The sequence below is a fragment of the Rousettus aegyptiacus genome, unplaced genomic scaffold (genome assembly GCF_014176215.1).
Source record: "Rousettus aegyptiacus isolate mRouAeg1 unplaced genomic scaffold, mRouAeg1.p scaffold_m13_p_7, whole genome shotgun sequence".
NCBI lineage: Eukaryota > Metazoa > Chordata > Mammalia > Chiroptera > Pteropodidae > Rousettus > Rousettus aegyptiacus.
In genome coordinates this window covers 52,656,552-52,678,895 of record NW_023416310.1, presented here as the reverse complement: position 1 = coordinate 52,678,895, position 22,344 = coordinate 52,656,552, and the positions used below count along the sequence as shown (strand labels likewise).

At 38.1% G+C, this 22,344-nt stretch overlaps 1 protein-coding gene and 1 pseudogene across 6 annotated transcripts in view; both read right to left on the bottom strand.

Annotated features, from left to right (window-relative positions):
• The window catches only part of CTNNA2 (catenin alpha 2), a 967,153-nt gene that overhangs the window by 413,374 nt on the left and 531,435 nt on the right, over window positions 1–22,344 (bottom strand). The window lies entirely within an intron of this gene.
• LOC118605984 lies at window positions 69–187 on the bottom strand (annotated as a pseudogene).

Sequence of the window (22,344 nt, the reverse complement as noted above, 5' to 3'; positions counted from 1 at the left end):
AGAAGAAAATGAATAATTTTTAAACTGGAATACAAAAAAATTCTTTTTTTTTTTCTTTCTTTTTTTTAATGCCGCAGCACCTGGTCTTCCTAGATGGTCTCCCATTCAAGTACAAAGCAGGCCTGACCCTGCTTAGCTTCCGAGATCAGATGGGATCAGGCTTGTTCAGGGTGGCATGGCTGTAGCAAAAGAACATTCTTCAGGTGTTCAGACATGTAACTGTAGCCTAACAAAAACTATGCTTATGCCAAACCCCTATCCCATGCTATTCTATTCAACCCACTGATCACCAGAACTTATTTACAAAGACGCCCTGAATGATGTATTCTACTGCACTGAGCAGGGATATGCAGACACACGTGGCACAGCCCGTGATGTCAAAGTTTCTGTGCAAGAACAAAGTACATACGCTATTAAAGGTCCAAACAAGAAGTTAAATAGTGATGTAGTCCTTTCATACTTGAACTACTACCACACTGCATAAGATGCCTTTTAAAAGGAGAGACATGGGAAAAACGTAAAAAAACATTGAGTCAAGATACTCCCAGTAGTAATTGACAATTGAAGTGTGGAAGTTCTAACAGCTTTCTTTCTAGAGTAAAGTAATTACTGGTAAGAATTCAACATTTACAGGGATGATGTGGCGGGAGGTAGGGACAGAAGTAGCAGAATTGGCCATGGTTTGGCTTTTGCCATCTACAGAGGTTAAAAGGAGACCACCAGCTGTGGATTGATATATATGATGGTTGACTCAGAACAGTTCTTATAAATGGGTTCAACATCAAGTCATACACTGTCTTTCACTTATTTAGCTTATATTGCCAGCAGAGGACAAGATAGGTAAATCAACGGAAGTCCTAATAGTGGTGGCATATATAAACCTGCAGCAATTTAATAAGGTGGAAAAGCCTTTGAGCTTCCGGACACCTGCCCTGACACCATGTTCTGTGCCAATGGCAAGGTGACTCTCCAGTACTCGGGAAAATTGTATATCAAGTGAGTATGTTGGGCGGAAGTTCTCTAAATGTTCTGAGAAACGATAGTTAAATATGCCACTCTTCAACAAAAAGGATTCAGTGGACAAATAGGACTGAGATATACTACCACCACCTTCCTTCAAAAAGGATTCAGTGGACAAATAGGACTGAGATATACTACCACCACCTTCCTTGTCCCCTGTTTCCTTCTCACTTTGAGATTCACAATATAACTAGCATGCTCAAGACTCTGAGAGGTCCTGTGGGAAACCTGTTCTAACCTGAATTTTGCAATCTTTTTTGATCATCAAACTCCCAACATTAAGACCTGTACAAGACAGTTTCTGAAATGCCTCCCAGGGATCCCCACATCCGGATTTTCATGCACTTGTGTGATCTCTCCCCTTGAGAGTAGGCTGGACCTAGTAATTATCTTCTAATGAACAGAATATGTAAGAGTTGATGGAGTGTCACTTCCTCAATTAGGTTATACACTACCAAGTTCATAGATACAAAGAATAGGTTAGTGGTTACAGAGGCTAGGGGTGCTGGTAGGAGAAATGGGTAAGGAGGGTAAAAAGGTAAAAACAAAAAAAAGTAAAATAAAAAAGAGGTATTAAAGCAGACCCAGCTATATAAAAAAGGCATACTTGACAAAATTGGCATTTTGTATAAATGTCACTGTAACCAAATTTTCAATTAATGTGGTTTAGTCAGTGTTTTTCTTCTTTGGAGAGGAATGGTATTCCAACAAAAATGCTTTACAAAAAGTATAATATGAAAAAAACCCTGGGACTTCCATCTTCTTACCACTCCTTCTCTTGCCTCCTGATGTGCTTGTGTTGTGAGCTGACCTATGGAACAGCCAATGTGACAAGGAACCGAGGGGTGACCTCTGGCCAATGACCAACAGGGAACTAAATTCTGCCAACAACCACATGAAAGAACTTGAAAGTGGGTCCTGGACTCGTCAAGCCTTAAGAAGACTGTGCACCGGCTAACACCTTGATCACAGCCTTTTGAGACACTGCGATCCAGGTAAGCCATTCTTTGATACCTGACTCACAGAGACTTTAACATAATGGACATTGTTACTTTAAACTACTAAGTTTTGGCATAATTGGTAATATGCACCAATTAGCCATGCTAATACAAAGCATACAGAACTACTCTACGGGAAACTCACTTTGGAAAGTGCTGACAAAATTTTAAAGGTTACTTCTTACATCTTTTAAATGTATGAGATTAAAGCAAATCATTTGAAAACAGATTTTCCTAATCACAATAGAGAAAAAATTGCATAAGCCTTTAAATTATATAAACTCAATTGTCACTAAATTAAAAAGACTAAACTGAGATTCACCTTTTCACTGTCAATGAGAAAGAATTTATAAAACAAAACTATAGAAAAGACAGGCATGAATTTTTCAAGTGCTTTGGATATACCCCAATCCATGGGGATGCTCATTGCAAACCAAAATCTATCCATTAAGGTAGGTCCTCAAAAGACTTCTTCTTGTCCATTCATTCTCAGGCCAGTTTAAGACTCAATACAAAACTCATAATATTAAAATTCTACTTCATTAAGACTCCTGTTCCTTATAATGAATCACTGATTTACCCAAGCTTTGCAACTCATCAAAACTGCTCTGCCACATGAGATTGTGATTCCATATTTTATGGTCTCACTAAAGTAAAAAACACAAAAATGCTAGAATGCCTTCAAAACACTGAGCACTGTGATGGCATACATAATGCAGGCTTAATGTTAGTATTATCATCATCATTATCTCTTTATCACACTTAATGAACATATAAATGTAAAAACAAAAATGAATATGCATCTGTCAATGACATGCTAAAATTAATGAGGCTAATTTCCTAATAAATATGCAGAATGTAAAAATGCAGAGAGGCACTGTCTCCTTCAAAGAAATCACAAGGAAGGACTCTAACCTTTCCTCCTGAACCTATCACCAGTCAGTGTTTTTTGCATAATTTCCTTTAGATTACTTTTTTAAAATAAACTTTTTGTGGGTATTATTATTACTAGTACTATTAGTATTACTATTATTATGCAACCTTGAAATGGTAAAATCCAATTTTCTTATCCATCTCATTCAACATAGTTTGCTTTGGGTAGCTTTTGTTTGTTTCTAAAAATAAGGCACAGACTCATCAATTGATAGTTTGTTGTGATTTAAGATTCCCCCACAGATATCCCATGCAAAACTTACTAAACACATGAACATACACACACGCAGCACACATTTCCATCTCCTAATTTTGAAGTACAGGGTTAATCGAAACCAAATATAAAACTGAAGTTGTACTGATGTTAAAAAGTTAAGCAAAATAAAAAAATTAAACAACAGTTGTATAACCTTATAAATACCGAGTAATTTACTCATGTAAATGCATAGGGAGTTTTAGCCATAAATTATTTTGTGTCTGAATGATAATATACAATGTGTTTTGGCAGATTAAATATTACCGACAGCATCAGGCTGCAGCGAGCAACTGAAGAATGTTTATTGCATTAAATTAAACTTATTTGTCTGAAGCAACATTGAACAGAAGGTAGGCTTTCAAGTTTACCTTCCCTCAAAGCACAGATAAGGACCATTAAAAGAAAATGTCACCCATAGAAATCTGAATTTATCAAAGAGGAAAATTATGGGAAGATTTTTTTTTTTTTAACATAGTGTTGTTATGGTTTTTATCTGCTTGCTTTTCACTTGCCAAAAAAACAACTATGGCTAGGGCAAAAGAAAAACAACACACGCACACACACACACACACATATATATATACGAGTGATAACTCTGCTATAGTAAAATAACAGTAGATATGGAGTCAGAAAAGACCAAGTTCTGCCACTCTTTTGCCTCTCTTTATTGACTCTCAGCTTCCACATCTGTAAAAGAGTAAGTTCCAGTCATTCCAATCAAGATCAATACCGCTCCATACTGACATATGGAAAAGTGTGTGTGTGTGTGTGTGTGTGTGTGTGTGTGTGTGTGTAGAGGGTGCTGGCACTGTTGGATGAACAGTGTCTGGGCATAACTAATGGCATTTGGCAGTGGAAAGCAGGCAGATCTTCCACCTGCCCAATACCTGGAATACCCTACCAGTCAGGTTGTTCTATGTAGTAACATACAAGGCACCCCCTGCAGCTAGGAGAAGCAGCAGCAGTGAGGCCAGGAATTAGAAATAGTACACAGTGTGATAAGAGACCTGCAAAGATCAAACAAACAAACAAACAACAACAACAACAAAATTGTTATAACAAAGTGCCAATGCTGCCTCTTTGAAAAACAAATTTTTCTAAGGCACCCTCTAATCTTACTTTCAGTGATTCTAAGGGATAACGCCTTTGAGTCCAAGCTTTGCCCTTGTTAATCCCTATCCCTCCAAAAAATCACATGAGGTAACCTGGGTGGAAAAAACAGTGTATACATAGGGATTAGAGAAAATCTGGGGAAACTAAATTCCTCATCTATTTGGTAAGGCATTAAAAATTTCACACTTTTTTTCTCCTACTCTCTGAAACCATACTTGGCATTAGTACTAAGAAAAAATCTTTATATTTGCAGAGGGCACGTGCCAGTTATCAAACTATAGTCTCTCAGCTCCAAAATTCACCCTTCATTGGTTGTTGTGCAATAGCGGGATGGGCCCCTTAGCCCTTCTCCTTGACAACAGGTGCAATGTTAAATTATGTCAGTAGAGAGCACTGGAGGGACACTGTAGAATGAAGGGTCTTCTCTCCCTGGTTCTAGGTGCTTCTGTTTCTCTTTGCACCTTCCTACTGCAGGGCATGCAGTAATGCACACATCTCCTGGGTGGGCTCAGGACCGGCTCTAGTCCAGTGACCACCTCACTGCAGCCTTCCCTATGCAAATATTACAGGCAGGTGGCTGACCTCGATTCTGGTGTTCTTCCCATCCACCAACATCCACTTGACTGGACCCTGGTAGGATATTTTCTGCTCAGTGAATGTAGACAAGCGTTGGCCCAGGGAAACCCATAAAATGGGGGACAACCACACCTTCTCCAGTGAAACCTGAACCAGAACTTGGGGAAGAAGTTCTCTGCTTCTCTCTCCCACCCTTAAAGTCTTCTTCTGAGTTCCCTTCATGCTTTTGTAAGATACTCTTCTCCTGTAGGAAATCATTCATTATAGTAAAGCTTCTCTGTTCAAATAAACTGCATTTTTTGCCTCTTGACTGGCTACCAAAGTCTTATGAATTTAATAAATCATAGAATCTTTACAATATTCCCATGAAGTAGCTACCTTCATTTTAGACATGACAACTCTTTGGCCCAATATTTTCATTAATACGAATATTTACTGAGTGCTGCATGTGGGCCTGAGACATTGCTGTGCCCTACAAGGACGGTGACTGAGGTAGAGCCGGAATCCAGAAGTCAAGTCTAGAATGCTTTCTACCGCACATTTCGGGTAGCAGTGTGCTGGTGGCAGACCAGTGTTTGCAGAACTTGGGACACTTCTCAAAATTTAATATACATAAAAATTATATACTTAAGAACAGATTCTGGTTTGTGGTTGTTATAAGCTGAAGTGTGTCCCCCCTAAATACATGTTGAAGCATTACCCTCCTGTACCTCTCAGACTGTGACTGTATCTGAAAATAGGTTGTAATTAGTTCAGTTAAGATGAAATTTTACTAGAGCAGTGTGGGCCCTAATCCAATATGACTGGTGGTCTTATAAAGAGAATGCCATGTGAAGAGACACCTGTTTCCAGGGAGAATGCTGTGTGAACATGAAGACAGAGACCTAGGTGATACATCTACAAGTCAAGGAGTGCCAAAGACTACCACTAAAGCACCAGGTGCTAGGAGAGAGGCATGGCACAGAGTCTCCCTCACAGGCAACAAAAGAAACCAATCCTGCCAATACCTCGATCTTGAACATGTAGCCTCTAGAACTGTGAGACAATACGTTTCTGTTGTTTAATCTGCCCGGTTTGTGGTACCTCGTCAAGGCAGCCCTAGGAAATGAATACAATGGGTCTAAGGCGTGACCTGAGATGCAGAATTTCTATCAAACTCCCAGGTGATGCTGGTGCTGTTGGTGTTTGGATCACACTTTGAGTATAAGAAACTAATGTACAAGAGATGCTACTGTACCAGTCCCTCACCCTCTTTCTATGGAATATTAGCCTTTCTATAGACCTGGCTAGGACTAATCCCACAGTCTGGCCAGTGACCCAGAACCTGTGTGAACTGACTCAAAACAATGAAATAATTTTCTAGCCAGAAGAGGAGGAAGAAATTACAGTGTTGCCAATAGTAACGGTGAGGCCTAAAGGAATTCATCTACAAGTGTAAATTAAGGGGAGTAATAGCCAGTTAGTAGTTGGGCTGGGAAAACAACACAAAACAAAACAAAGGCATATGTGGATGCAGCCAAGTCACTTCAGTGAAAATTTCAACATCAGGGGCCCCCTGAATAGCCTTCAACATAGAAACACCTCCCATCACAATCTTTGTTGGGTCCAATCCTGCTAGGTCTGCATTTGAACTTCTGTGTTTTTCCCTTGCTGTACTCTCATGATGCCTCCTTTTTTCCTGCCCTCATTTTTTGTAACCAAAATGTTCTAATAGAATACACATAAAAATTACTGAAATGAAACACACCCTCCCACTGATCGCCTCTACCGGAAGTGTTAAATTATCTCCCACTGGCTATACTCTTTTTTCCTTTTAATGAATGTTACAAGGGCATATGGCCTCCAACTGAAGATTATCTTTCCCAGCATTCTCTGCATGTGTGGCCATGTGACCAAGTTTGGGGCAATGAGATAGGAGTTGAGGTGATGTGTGAAATTTCAGAGTCATGTCCTTTGAGACAGAAATGTGCTCTGGACTTCCTTTTCCCCCATTCCCACAGCCAGAAAATAGCAACGAGAACAGCAGCCATTGGGATCATAATGGAAACCACATGGAGAAAAGCGAATCAGACCTGCCAGCCTAAGCCGCTGGAGCATGGATGTCTCCCTGCCCTAGATTGCTCACTAAGCTTTGTGTTGTCACATATTTAGGAGCTTCTTTGTTACAGCATCTTACCACGTGTCATAACTAATGCACCCTCTCCAATAACCTTTCCACTGATGCTTGGCTTTTATAGGAATCTGCTCTCCATTTCCAGTTCTAAGCCATGTCGTGCGAGCTGTATTCTGCTTTATTTGAGGTTCATGAAGCTTAGGAGTGATATAATGTCTGTACCCATGCCTATGCCCAAACATCGACAGCCTCGTTTTTCATCAGGCCTGTGGGGCAACTTCAGCCACTGTATGAGCCTTAGGGAACTGGCTTCTCATCAAGCACCATAGTGCCTGAACTGGGGTGGGCCCTTGTGCTCACTGAGAGCCAATATTATGGCATCTATGTTTATACACAGGCTGAATACTAAAACACAGATAAGCCCTGCACAAAGGGAAACACAGGTGTTGGAAAGGAGAATTTCAAAGGATAAGAACAAAAAATCTCCCTTTTATAAACTAGTATATGCATAGCCAACTCTTGCACTCATTTATATTGAGAGAAATCTCCAAGAAGTCATGGAACTCAGAGCACCTAGTTTTATTAAACATTTCCTCCTGTTTGAGCAGATATCACGGGCTCATTTCACAGAGAGAGAAACTGACAGAAAGGTTAAATCTTTTCCATGCGCAGAGCAGTTATACACAGAAGGCACCTATGTGTAGCAGCCCACCCAGCAAGAAGACATTTCTTCACTACGCATTCCACTAATTCTTACAGTTTATCGAAATATTCAACAAGCACATACATGGCTTGCCTGTTAATGAATGAAGAATGGGTACAGGACTTTGACTTCAGTTGTATTATTTATCACTTACTTATTCCTTCACCTGACAAGCACTACATACTTACTATACCCGGCCCAATACATTCAATAAAGGGTATTAGACAAAGGGCTACAGCATCGTTGTTGTCAAAACACTGAAAACAGGTTAGAGTAGGGCACGGTTAACCTCATTAGGCTGGAGTCAATCTTGCTTCACTCACCAGAATATATTGTGTGCTGCTGGCTGAGTGCACCCAGCCCCAATGCCCAAGCGCTATCCACATATCAGGTCTACTGTGCTCACTTCAGAAAAAAATAGACACGGTGGTGTTTGTGCGGGGAAGATGAGACACTGGCAAAGCAAGAAATATGAACAGCCTCCTCCTCATAAAATACTCAAAGTGCTCAGCCTCCTGATGGCAGGCTACTTGTCATTTTGATAGAGAAAGGACGTACTCTTCACACATATACAGAAACGCATAACAGAGAAGAGTTGGAAAATGCATCACAAGAAAAACGGAAATAAGTCAGTTATTTAGTCCAGAAATGTAAATGAGGGAGGTAAAGGATCACTGTTATTTTTAAATAAACTGGCCTTTACTTGAGAAAGAGAAGAAATTATTTACTGAGTTTTTGCTACCTCTAGGCACTGTGCCAGGGCCTTTTACATATTTCTGTGTTTCCTCATTTAGTCTTCTCTGTCCCCATGCCAGAAAGACATTGCTAACTCTGATTTACAGATGAAGAAGCCAAAGTTTGGAAAGATCAAGAATGTCACCTAAAATAAAAAATAAAAAACAAAGAAAGAATGTCACTACTCACACAAGGGTCAAGTGGGAAAGCCAGAACTAGAAATCATATTTATCTATCACCCAAACCCAGGTATTTTGTACTGCATTACGCCACTATATATGAGACCATGCAATAGCAGAAACAGCTCCCAACCACGTCAATGAGAAGCCAGTAAGTGGGATCAAGGGGCTATGCCTTAGCTGGGCAGGGTCCCTGCAAGTAACAGGAGAAAGGTACCAGGGAGTTGAGGAGCATTCATCTGACCAGCACCCTTGAACCACAGAAGACAGACCCACAGAAATAGACTCCTTAGCCTGTGGCTACAGTAGGGGCAGTCATAGGCCAGACCCTCACATTTTCGAGGTCCTGCAAAAAGTGAATGTGGGAACACAAATACTATATTTTAAAATGTTATAAATCAAATAAACACACTATTGAATAACATTTATTGTATCCTTCTTTTTCAAAAACTTTTGAAACCACCGAGAAGGCTAGGTTGTAATTTGGGTTTCTCCAATCTCTCAGTTTCATACTTGGTAGCACCTGGAGAGTTAGCCTGTGACACTGACCCCCACCCACTGCCCCAAGACCTATCCTCCTTCTATTCATACCCTTAGCTCCAGAGCACAGCTCATCACAAGGTGCTCTGTGTTCATGACAATGGACATCTAGCTTCAATGTCCAACATTTATCCATATACTCATCCCTACAAGTGACTGAATTTTAGGCAGCCATGGAAGGACACAGACCTGCTGCTTATCTGCCCTATTTAGGTAGGTCAGGAATTGAATTAATTTATTTCATTTTCATGGATGTTTTCTTTCTTTCAAACTGTCCCTATATACCTACACCTCAATACCTGTCACTTGTTTCAAACTATCGGCTTTGAGAAAAGTCTTGGTCCTTCGTACGGTCAAAAATGCAGTACATGTCATGGCCTTGAGCTTCCTTTTTTGAGAACTGAGACCCTACAGTAGGAGAGAACGTCAGAGCAGAGGACAGACAGCTCTGCCACCTTCCTCCCACACAGTGCTGAGCCACGGCCCTTCTGATATGACTGAATGTTTGTGTCTCCTCAGAATTCATCTGTTGAAGCCTAATCCCCAATGTGATGGTATTTGGAGGTGGGGCCTTTGAGGGTGATTAGGTCACTGAGGTGGAGCCCTCATAAATGGGATTAGTATTCTTACAAAAGAGGCCCCCTTTCCAGTCAAAATGGCAGAGTGGGTAAACACTGTGTTTGCCTCCTCTCACAACCACATCAAAATTATAACTAAAGTACAGAACTACGATCACTGCAAATCACCTCAATTCTAGCCAAACAGAAGTCCTATAACTATGGATACAAAGAAGCAGCCATATCGAGACTGAAAAAGGAAAAAAAAAAAAAAAAAAAAAGAGAGAGAGAGAGAGAGAGACCCCAGAGGATCTTTTAGCCTTTTCTACCAAGTGTAGACACAGCAAAACAATGGCTATGAAATGGATTCTCACCAAACATGGAATTTTGGGCACCTTGATCTTGGACTTCCTGGCCTTCAGAATTGTGAGAAATAAATTTCTATTGTTTATAAGTCACCAAGTCTTTGGTGTTCTGTTATAGCAGCCCGAATGGATTAAGACACCTCTCCTGGTTGCAGCTCTCTAATATCTATCCAGGAGATGAAATAAACAAACACACATTCACTCCCTGCTTCTCCCCACAAGGCACTGATTATGTGTCATCAGGAGTAGACTTGTTATTTACTAATGATAAAAAGTGGAAAAAAGTGTTTTGGCAACATTAGCACATAAATGCACACCGATCAAATGTTTTCCTCACAAACAGCCACAGACCCCCTGGCTTCTTTCAAAGCACAATTTTCATAAGATTCTACTGGAAATTTCAGTTATAATCTCTTATAAGTGTTTTTCTTTTCAGATTTTTTTCTCTAATCATTGAATATAAAACTCGAGTTGTATACATAAATAAAATTATAAGGCAAATTTCATGCATTACAGCTCACCACTGATCACCACTCAAGACAAATTCTAACTACAATCATAGAAAGACATCCGCCTTTAGTTAGTCTCTAAGCTGAAGGTCTAAAGAGGTATTCTGCTTAAGCAAACTCTGCGTAGAACAATTATCTTCAAAGATGGGTATGTATACCCCATTGGTCCATGGTCAAGGACAATTACAAGGAAAATGAATTCCATATTCCCATCATCCATATTTACCCTTTCTCAAACTGATTAGCTCAAGAACGTATAAAACATTTCTTCACACTAATCCTTCTATGTTACAATGAATGGCACAGCTTTGAGCCCCTCTAAATATCATTATTGTTTTGCTCTGAGAATACAAATACTTCCAGACACCTAAAGGATAAACCTAAATGTTGATTTTTAGGAAATTTGCAAAGCTTCTGTTAATAACTAATCAATATACATTGTTTTCTTTTTCTGTCTTCTACATATTTCCTTTAAGCACATAATTAAGCACAAAAAAAATGGTATTTTGCCTCTGTTCAAAATGCCGAAACCATTAAGTTGATGCATATTCTTTTAAATTTAATGAAGGTTTGCAGGACTACCATATTTATTCATATCTTTTACAACAATGAATGCAACCTATGGATAAAAAATGTACATGATTCCTTTCAGGTTTAGACAATGACAGTTTTAAAAAATGTAACTAAAAGCCTATTGATAAAATAATAGCATTAAGTGCTCATTCTAGTTAGAATAATTCTTCTTATTTCACTCTGTAATATCTTTCATATTTTGGAACTTCTAAAAATAAAAAATATATATATTTAAACTATGATGAACATATTTAGGTATTCACTTAAAAATGTGTGAGCTAGACTTCTGCTTCTAGGAAGATGTAGTACACATACATTTCCCTATTGCTCCTGCTAATTATAACTAAAGAATGTGGAAATTATATATGAATATGTGACAGAAGATGGTAGAAAGAAAGCAGACTGGCTATGTACTACAGGATCTGATGAAATATAGTGGTATGTTCCCTGGATTTCTTTTTGTCTCATGTCTCAAACTTGGACCTGAAGAATCTGGCAAATGAGAATAACCAATGGCATAGACAAATTAAAAAATCCCAACCAAAATTGTTTTTTTCTAGCTGAAAGACCAAAAAATGAAAAGCCTCATAATATAGATAATTTTAGACAAAAATAACTTTACTCCAGGTAAACACTACACACACACACACACACACACACACACACTGCTCTTCTGTAGGCCAGCAAAGGTAAGGGGAGCTGAAAGTCACACCCTCAGGAGGCTGTAATGAGGCGCTCTCCACTGAGTGGTATCATAAGAAGCACTTCGAGAGTCTGATATTTCCTAATCACTAAGTGGGAATGAGGCCATTCCCACTGAAACGTCAGTGCAGACCATGTGGGGAGCCAAAATTCCAAAGCCCACTCGGTAGTCATGAAGAGTCGTTCCCACTCAGGTATCAAGAGAGGCTGACTGGGAAATCTGGACTTCTAGTTCCACCTGGTAGTAATAATTGGAACCCCCACATTCCCTCCTACAGTGGTATCAGAAAAAGCCAGCTAAAACAGAAAGTTTAAATAAGATTCAGTCTCATAGCATTATAAAAATAAATGTACAGATTTTAATAGAAAATCACCCATCATACCAAGAATTAGGAAGATCTCAAAATAATTGAAATCAATAGATGGCAACAATGAGATGAAAAAAATGTTAGAATTATCTGACAAAGTTTTTAAAGCAGCCATAATAAGAATACTTCAAAAAGCAATTACGAAAACACTTGAAACAAATAAAAGACAAAAAAGATCGTATAGAAGAAATTGAAATTACAAAGAAAAGCCAAATGAAAACTGTAAAATTGAAAAAAATACAGTAATGAAACGAAACACTCACTGGATGTACTTAACAATCAAATGGAAGGAACAAAAGAGAAAATTGGTGAACTAAAAGACAGAAAAATAGAATTTAGCCGATTTGAACAACAGAGAAAAAACAGTGAAGAAAAGTTATCACAGGCTCAGGAAACTGTGGAGCCATTAAAAAAAAAATAGCATTTGTGTCATTGGAGTCCCTGAAAAAGAAAAGAAAGAGGGTGGATCTAAAAAAGTACTCAAAGCAAAAATAGCTGGAAACTTCCAGAATGTGCCCAGAGATATAAACCTAGAGATTCGAAAAGCTTAGTAAATACTGAACATGATAAACCAGAAAAAAATTTATACCAAGACAAACCATTATTGCACTTCTGAAAATTAAAGAAAAAGAAACAATCTTGAAAGAAGCCAGAGGAAAAATAATATTTTACAATGGAAAAGAATATATTCAAATAATTGCAGATTTCTCATTAGAAAACATGGAGGCCAGGAGGAGGCGTCACAATATGTTTCGAGTTTTAAAATAAGAACTGTCAGCTAAAATTCTGTACTCTATGAAAACATCCTTTAAAGAAATTTGAAGAAATCAAGACATGCTCAGTTAGAGATAAAACAACTGTGGTTGTCATCAATAGATCTACCCTAAAAGAGGGCTAAAGATCTCAGAATATCAGGAAGAAGGAAACATGGTAAGTAAAAACATGGGTAAATACAATAGGCTTTTCCTCTCCTTTTGAGTATTTTAAATTCTGTTTGATAGTAGAAACAAAAATTATAACACTGATGTAGCTCTAAATGTATATATAGGAAATACTGGAGATCATTACATTATAATGGAAGATAGTTAAGAAACAAAGGTTTCTATAATTCACTTAAACTGGTAAAATAACAATACTAATTGATGTTATGTAATAATATTTTATGTGTAAATAATGTAATGCTTGGGTCAATTACTAAAAATGCTATACAAAGAGACCTATCATAGATAAATAAAAATAAAATTTAAAAAAGATTAAGTAACACACAAGAAGGCAGCACAGTGGAAAACAAATGAAATACAGAGGAAACCAAAATAAAATGAAGCCCTGACATCTCAATAACTACATTAAATGTAAATGGCCTAAATACTAATAAAAAGGCAGAGATTGGCAGGACTGGATTAAAAAATATTACCCAATTTTATACTGTATAAGTCACTTCAAATATTGAAATATTAAAGTATTAAAAAATAGGCCATTTAAAAGATGGGATGGACAAATATATATCATATAAATATCAATCGAAGAAAAGCAGAAGTGGCTATATGAATATTAGACTTTGCAGAAAATAAAATACCAAAGACAGAGAAATATTTTATAAAAGGTTTAATGGACCAAAAAGACATCGTGATCCTAAATGTGTATGTATTTAATATGTTGCAAAATATGTCAAGCAAAAATTCACAGAACTGAAAGAAATAGAAAAAGCGACAATTATTGCTAAAGATTTCAGCATTCTTTTCTCAACAATTGATAGAATAACAAGGCAGAAAATAAACAAGAATATAAAAGACCTAATTAAACAGTACCAGCAATCAACGGGATTTAATCAACTTTTCTAGAACACTGCACCTAGTATTAGCAGAATACACATTTTTTTCAAGTGTGAACAGAACATGTTCCAAGACAGATAAAATCCTGGGTCATAAAACAAATTTCAACAAATGCAAAAATATTGAAGTCCTATAGGTGTTTTCTCTTACCACAGTGGAATCAAACTAAAAAGCAATAACAGTGTGATAACAGGAAAATCTCCAAACGTTTTTCAACAAGATACTTCTTAATCTAATGGATTAAAGAGAAAGTCTTAAAAGAAATCTCTTCTCCCAGATGGTTTCACTGGAAAATTCTACTAAATGTTTAAAGAAGAATTAAAATCAATTCTATAAATATCATCCAGAAAATAGGAGACCCACTTTCCAAATCATTTTATAAAACTAGTAATATTCTGAAAACAAAACCAGACAAAAAAGTAAAGAAAATTGCAAACCAATATCTTTCATTAACATATGCAAAATCTTTAACAAAATATTATCAAATATCATTAAGCAATACATAAAAAAGAATCATATACTATAGTCCAGTGGAGTTTATTCCAGGGGTGTGAGTCTAGTTTAATGTTTGGAAATCAAACACTGTAATCCACCATAAAAACAAGTTAAGAATAAAACTTATATGATTATATCAGTTGATGAAAAACAGCAATTGACAAAATTTAACAACCAATCATAATCAAAACTCTTAGAAAAATAAGTATAGAGAAGAATTCCCTCAACCTGATAAAGTATCTACAAAAAACCTAATATTTACATTAATATATAATTATGTTAATTATACAGCTAACATTATACTTAATGTTGAAGACCGAATGCTTTTCTAATGAAATTGGAAAACAAGGATTTCTATTCTCACCACTCTTATTCTGTATAGTGCTGAAAGTTCAAGTCAGTGCATTAAGGCAGACTATGAAATAAGACATATAGATTGAAAAGGAAGAACTAAGTATCTATTTGCAGATAATGTGACTGTTTACATGGAAAATCCTAAAGTATCAACAAAAATCTCCTAGAACTGATAAGTAAGTTCAGCATGGTTGTAGGTATAATATACACAAAAGATAATTATATTTCCCATAATAGTAATAAATACCTAATGCTGAATTTAAAAATATAATGCTATTTATAATTATATACAAAAGTACTTAGAAAGAAATCTATAAATTCAATTTGTATGCTGAAAACTGTATAATGCTGAAAAATTTTTTTTTAAAGATCTAATAAGAGACCCATACGTGTTCATGGGTTGGAAGATTCTACATAATAAATGTCAATTCTCTTCAAATTGATAAACTTGTTAACACAATTCCTATCAAAATCTCAGGGAAATTCCTTGTAGATTTAGATAAGATTATTATAAAACATATGTGAGAAGGTAAAGGAACTAGAATAACTTCGAAAAAGGAAGAAGAAAGTAGAAAGAATTAGTCTACTCATATCAAGATCGACTTTATAGTTACCGTAATCAAGATTGTATGTTGTTGATGGAGAAACAGAAACAGATCAGTGGATCATAAAAGAGAATACGTAAATGACATGCACAAATGTGCCCATTTGCTTTCTGATGAAAGTACGACAGCATTTAAATGGGGAGAGGACAGCTTTTTAAATAAATGGTGCTAGAGCAACTGGACATCCATTTTAAAAAAATGAGCCTCGATCTAAGTCTCACACCTTATGCAAAAAAAAAAAAAAATCTAACATAAAATGGATCATAACAAATGGAAAATGGAGAATGAAAAAACTTTAGAAAGAAATAGGAGAAATTTTTTCAGGATCTAGGACTAGGCAAAGAATTCTCAGACTTGACAGCAAAAGCACAATTCATAAAAGAAAAAAATGATGAGACTTCATCAAATTAAAAACATTTGTTCTGTAAAAGGCCTTGTTAAAATTAAAAGAGAAACTATAGAGTGATAGAAAATATTGAAAACTCCATATTGTACAAAGGATAACACCTAGAATATATTTAAAAACTCTCAAAACTCAACAGTAAAACAACAATCCAATTAGAAATGAGGAAAGACATGAAGAAAAATTTCAACCAGAGGATACACAGATAAATAAGCCCCTGAAAAGATGTTCAACATCATCAGTCATTATGAAAATACAAAATAAAACCACACTGAGATATCGCTACATACTTATCAGAATGGCTAAAATTTAAAAACAAAACAAAAAAAGTGATGAAACCAAATTATGGTAAGGATGAGGAGAAACTGGATCAGTTTAAACATTGTGATGAAATTGTAGAATATTATAGTCAATCACACAAACTGCACTAATGAGATACCCCAGATAAATAAAGTCTTGTTTTCAGACAAAAAAGTGCTTTTTTTTGTTTGTTTTGTTTTGTAGCTTTATTCATAATAGTCAAAGCTGGGAAACAAACTATATGTTCTTCAATGGGTGAATGGTCAAACTATTGATATACAGAACAATGTGGACGAGACTTCAGAGAATTATGCTGGGTGAAAAAAGCCAATTCCCAAATGTCACATACTGTATGATTCCAGATATACGATATTCTTGAAATGATGAAATTATACAAATGGAGACAGGATTAATAGTTGCCACGGGGAAAGGAGGGAGCGGCGCTGGGATAGAAGTGGATGTGACTGTAAAAGGACAGCACGATGGATCCTCGTGGTGATAGAAAGAGTCTGTATCTTGACTATATCAACTTTGACATCTTGGTTGTGACACTGTACTGTGGTTCTGCAAAATGTCACCACTGAGGGAATGTGGGCAAAGGTTATAGAGGATCACTCTGTAGTATTTCTTACATGTGAATCTATAATTATTTCAAAATTAAAACATAAAATAAAATGTTTGAGATAACATGCAGTATTCCAAAACTCTTTTAGGGGATATGCTTGAGTCAAAATGTTTGAAGGCCACTGATCCAGAAAATTGGTGGATGGATGCATCGAAGGAGCTCAGAACCAGAGGCTCTCCAATCATCTCTTTGATTCATAATTAAGCAGGTGGAAGAGGCTATTTCTGACATTTGTATTCAAAAACACATCAATTGAAGAGATGCTGAATGAAGTGGTTGAATTTCAAAAATTAAGCTGCTTTTTACCTAATTGATAGGTCAATTTCATATTTGAAATCTCATGAGAGTCTCAGCAAGCTGCACAGCATAGAAAGAAAAAAAATCTGATTTGAAGAGAGCTTGAATATCAATAGATGCAGAAAAAGGATTGTTAAATTTTCTGCCCAGTCTCTATGCCTGACCTTCAATTAGGGAACATAGCACTCAGCTGAGGCAAACACAGCCTCCGGACTCATCATCTTATGCAGCTGCAGAACTGAGTTCTGGGGTACTAGTAAATTGAGGGGACATGCATCTGTGAACACACATCTATAAAATAAGAGCAAACATCACAGACACACCATACTCTTTTTAGTGTGTCTGTTTCTCCCTATGCATCACACGTTCTCAGACACAGCAGGTGTTAGAAAATTAGAATAACTACCTTCCCTTGGCCTGATTCTGGCAACGTACACAGCACCAGAACGGCTGAGAAAAAAATAGAAACCATTCATTTGCCCACGCTCTGCTTGATATGGTTTTGATAAACGCACAAAAAAAATGGTCACGAATCTTCACTTGACTGATGATCAGATTTGATGCAATGCATACACATATCTAATAGGCAGTCAACTAGGATTTTTCCAGTTGTCTTGCAATCGTGTTTAAAGCCCAGTGTTTACAACGGAGGAACCAAGTTTCCAACAGTTGATGTTCAGGAACTCACCACTTTGGAACTGTCCCATTCCTGCTGGGCTTACTGAGAACTACTACGGGGTTCCCTCTCACACAAACCTCCCCTCCACCTTCCTGTTCGGTATAGTGACACAGTGGGGAGAAAGGTAGGAACAGTTTTGGAAATTGCAATTTTCACGAAAAGCAGCTCTTTGCTTCACTTATCTCCTCTTACAGGGGATAGAAGAATATGCTTTTCTACCCTGAGACCAAGAGGATAATCTGCAAATAGTAGTAGGGTTTGCAACAAGGAATGATTTACAGTCTATTCCTTTTTGCTATGCATAGACTTAGGAAGCAGACTAGCTGACCTGCACTGGTAATAACAGAGTGAGACGAGAATTGGAGACAGGACACATGAAAGGGAAGTGCTGACAAAGAAGGGCCTATCTCTTCTCTTGAGCTCTTTATTTTGGAGAAGCAGGAACATCAGACCTTGCCTAGTTTCAAAGGCATGAGAAGGGAAAATGGGGGACCCCGCCGTTCCTAATACAATTCCAGTTCAAGGATTAAGAAGCGTGCTACCAACTGGAAGATATGGCCAAAAGGGATCACCACAATACGGCAACTGCTCAAAGAAGCACCCTTACCAGCAGCGGATGCATTACCCACAACCTGTCAATGCTGAGTCCCAGGCAGCAAGCCTGACTAACCAAAAGGAGTGAATGGTCAAGTGAGGAGATTCTGGTCTATTCCTTCTTCCTTTTGTCCAGCTACAAGCATCAAAATTAAAAGATGTGAGACGTAACAGCCAGACCAAGCTGTCCTTGTCCCTGTTCCCTCAAACTTGATTGCTACAGTGGAGAGATGATGAGCTCTGAAGCAAATACAAGACTGAAGCTTAGAAACTGAGAAAATAAAGGTTTTATTTAAAAGTAAATGAAAGCAAGTGAAAAATTGTTGAATCTGGGCACATTTTATTAAGAAAGTTACTGCAAAATAGAAAAGGGGAATCCATCATATCTAGTCAGGGCAGCTAAAGAAAAACTGAAAATCATCACATTTACATCTTGAATTATGGCTAAAGTCTCTTCTGGAATAAGAGGCAAACAAATCATTAAGGAGAATGGGCCCCCAGAGGATATGTATTGGGACTGACTTTAGAGCCTTATAATTGACAGGATGGTCTCAGGACCAGCAGCATATTCGTCACCTTGGAGCTTCCCCAAAATGCAGAACCTCAGTCCCAATGGGGAACCACTAAATACGAATCTGCATTTACAGGAACTCCAGGTAATTCTTCTGCACACTAAAATCCGGGCAGCAGTGACCTAGAGCGTTGGATAGAAGATGCATGGTAAGGCTCCCAGGTGTGTGGTGTCCTCCTTCCCCAGTCTGAGAGTATATGTGACTAATCAACAGCTATCAATTTCATCTGTCCAGTGGAGGATACTGTGTGTTGGTCCACCCCATAATTCTAGAGCAGGAATCCCTTCATCACCAATGGGGTGAAGAGGAAATAATCAAGCACAAGAATTTGTCACTATTTTTATATGAACTTAGAAATATGTATTTTTAATCTTAGTTTTAAAAAAGTGCCTTGGGATCCTCAATTTTTTAAAGAATGTGATGAAGATCAGGAAATTTACAATGTGAGAAAGGCTATTGTTACAGGTAGAGACTCCATCGGCCTGGGTCTCTGCACTCATATGAGAAGCAGACCAATAACCATCCCCCTAGTGCAGGGGTCCCAACCCCCTCAGGAACTGGGCTGCAGAGCAGGAGGTGAGCAGTGGGAGAGCAGAGCAAAGTGAAGTTTCATCTGCATTTGCAGCTGCTCCCCAGCACTAGCATCACTGCCTCAGCTCCACCTCAGATCATCAGGCATTAGGTTCTCATAGGAGCATCGGCCCCTGGTGCCAAAACGGTTGGGGACCGTTGCTCTAGTGAAATAACTCCTCGTGGTTTTAAATCATTGGGACTGGAGGGTTTTTGGTTTCTCAGTGTAACCTAGCCTATCCTGACAAAAACACAGAATGCCAGGGAAGGCCTTAAACAATTTACCTGACCAGAGAAGCTAACAGAATAGGACTTTGTCTCTGAGAAAATCGCTCTAATGTCACATGTTTTGGGGCTCCCTGCCCTTCATATTCACATGCAATGCTCAGAATATATTTTCTAGCTCAGTTTATTCCTGGAACTTGGCTCTCGGCACTGTGGAAACCCACACCTTGATAAGATGTCTTCCCATTAGCAGTAGTAGCTCTTCAAAATAATCATCTCATTTTTCAGGGCACTACCTGAAAATATCTCTTCTAATTAAAACAATGGGCAATTCACCTTTCCAATAGCTAGAGGCCTTTCTGCGATGCCACTTTATATCTTTCATAAATACCACACACACAAAAAATTGCTTCATAGCCAAAAAGCCACAGGCTTTCTCCAAGGAAGATAATCAAACCAAATCAACTGCAGAACTAAGTGAGGGTGGCAGTGCCTAAATAATAATGATTGTAATAGAAAACTTCAGTGTCATAGCTAATATTTTTCAGTCACTAATTATGTGCCAGGCACAATTCTAGGCCTTCTTTCATTTAGATCTTCCTAACAATCCTATGACACAGACACTAATATTATCTCCATGATCTCAATGAGGAAACTGAAACCCAGAGAGGCTGAGCAACTTTTCTAAGGTTGCACAGCTGGGAAATGGAGAGTCAGGATAGGAATTTATAATCTCATTATTTATAGTCTCTCTTACATTTCACAGAGAACTATGCAATTTGAACATATTTCCACTACTACTTATTCCTGCAATATTCTCCAGCAATTAAATAATTTCACAAAAGAGTCAAAGTTTTATCGGTAGAAGGAAGGTTTCTGTTTCTTCTCCTCCTTTGACATTACCTATGCCGCTCTCCATGTCCCCTACCTCATCGGCTGGCTCCTTTTACCTGTGGGATAAAGCCTCATTCATGTGGTATGTGTTGTATTAGTTGCCTAGTCCACAGGAGTGAAAGTCAGGGAAAGAGGAAGCAGGAAGGAAGAAGAGGGAACAGAAGAGGAAGCTGTACATGTGAAACAGGCAGTTTCAGTTTTCAGAAAGGCTGCTCCCTCCCTTCAAACTAGGCCAACACCTGGCACAATCCAGACTGTTCTTTAAGGACCACAGGCGGTCACATTTTAGTCCCTGTGAGGCATTATCTCATCTGGGAGGATAACATTCCAGGAGTTGCTGCTTTAAGCTCATTAAAGCCACTGATCATCTTTTGCCTTAGCCCGGAAGAAAAGGCACTCAGGAGAGACCAGACGACATATATTGAGAATTAACAAGAACACAGGCTGTACTCAGGAGGTAAAGACTCCTCAGTGAGCCCCTGAGAATACTGGAAGATCCAGACACAGCACCTTCAGCCTCGGGCAACAGCATCTTTATCACAGACACCGAAACACGGAAGTGGTGCCTTTTCTGGCACAAGCAGCAGAGGCAGAGCTGTCACTGGGCACAGGGGCCTGGCTGCCAATCACTGGAGATTTCACCACAGTGATCTGAGGGAGCAGGAAGGAAAGGCGGACAGCCCATATGGTGTCACAATGGCTGCTTTTAGAAACACAGCTGAGATCTCTGGAGACTTCTAGAACAATCTGGAAAGAATGTTAGGGGCTGGAGTTCTTAAAGGGAAAGTGCAGGACAATCAAAACAAATCCAATTATTTTGGGTTTATTGTTACCTAGTTCTTAACATGCCCAAAGATGCCTAAATTCTAGAGGGAAAGTAGCTAAGGCCAGAATGGGTAGAGTAGGTACAAATATCCCAGCATCTTTCCCACCTCACCAGTACTTTGAGAGCAAAACATATCTGTACCAGTGGGAAAATTTTTAACTATTTTTTTTAAGCACGATAAAGAAAAGGTGGCAACTTCCTATTCATTTGCATTTCTTTGATTTATCTTGTCCCTTCTTGGTAGCTTCTGATGTGCTGACTGGGTGGAGGTGCTGCGGAATATTAAGCACTTTGTTCCTAATCTTTTGGAGCTTTTACTAATGAAAAGTGCTCTGAATGGAAAACTTTAAAAGAATGTTTTTCTTTATCACGCACATGGAATTCCACAGCTTGGCATAAAAGTACATGCTTGGGAGTTCATGGAATTATAATTAGTACTAGCCCCTGTTCTGAGAAACTTGTACTAATACAACATACAGAAATGACACATGCACTCCCACGTGCACATGCACATGTACACATATGCATGTCCATGCCAGCATGCACGGGCTCACACATTCAACGTCATGAATCAAAACGTCAGAGGTCCTTGGTTTTCCTTTTAGGTCTGTATAAGCTTATGCCATCTCTCTTTTGCCATCCACCCAGAAGTCCTGTGTCTCCACTAAAAAAACCTCACGGACGATGAGATTTTGAAGGGATCTCGGGGATCAAGTAGTCTTAATTAATCCTATAAAAACAGTCTGGAAAGGCAAAAAAAAAAAAAAGGATACCCTAATTCTCTTAACCCTGGGCTCACCGTTTTTGTTTTTTTATAACACTCTATCCTATGC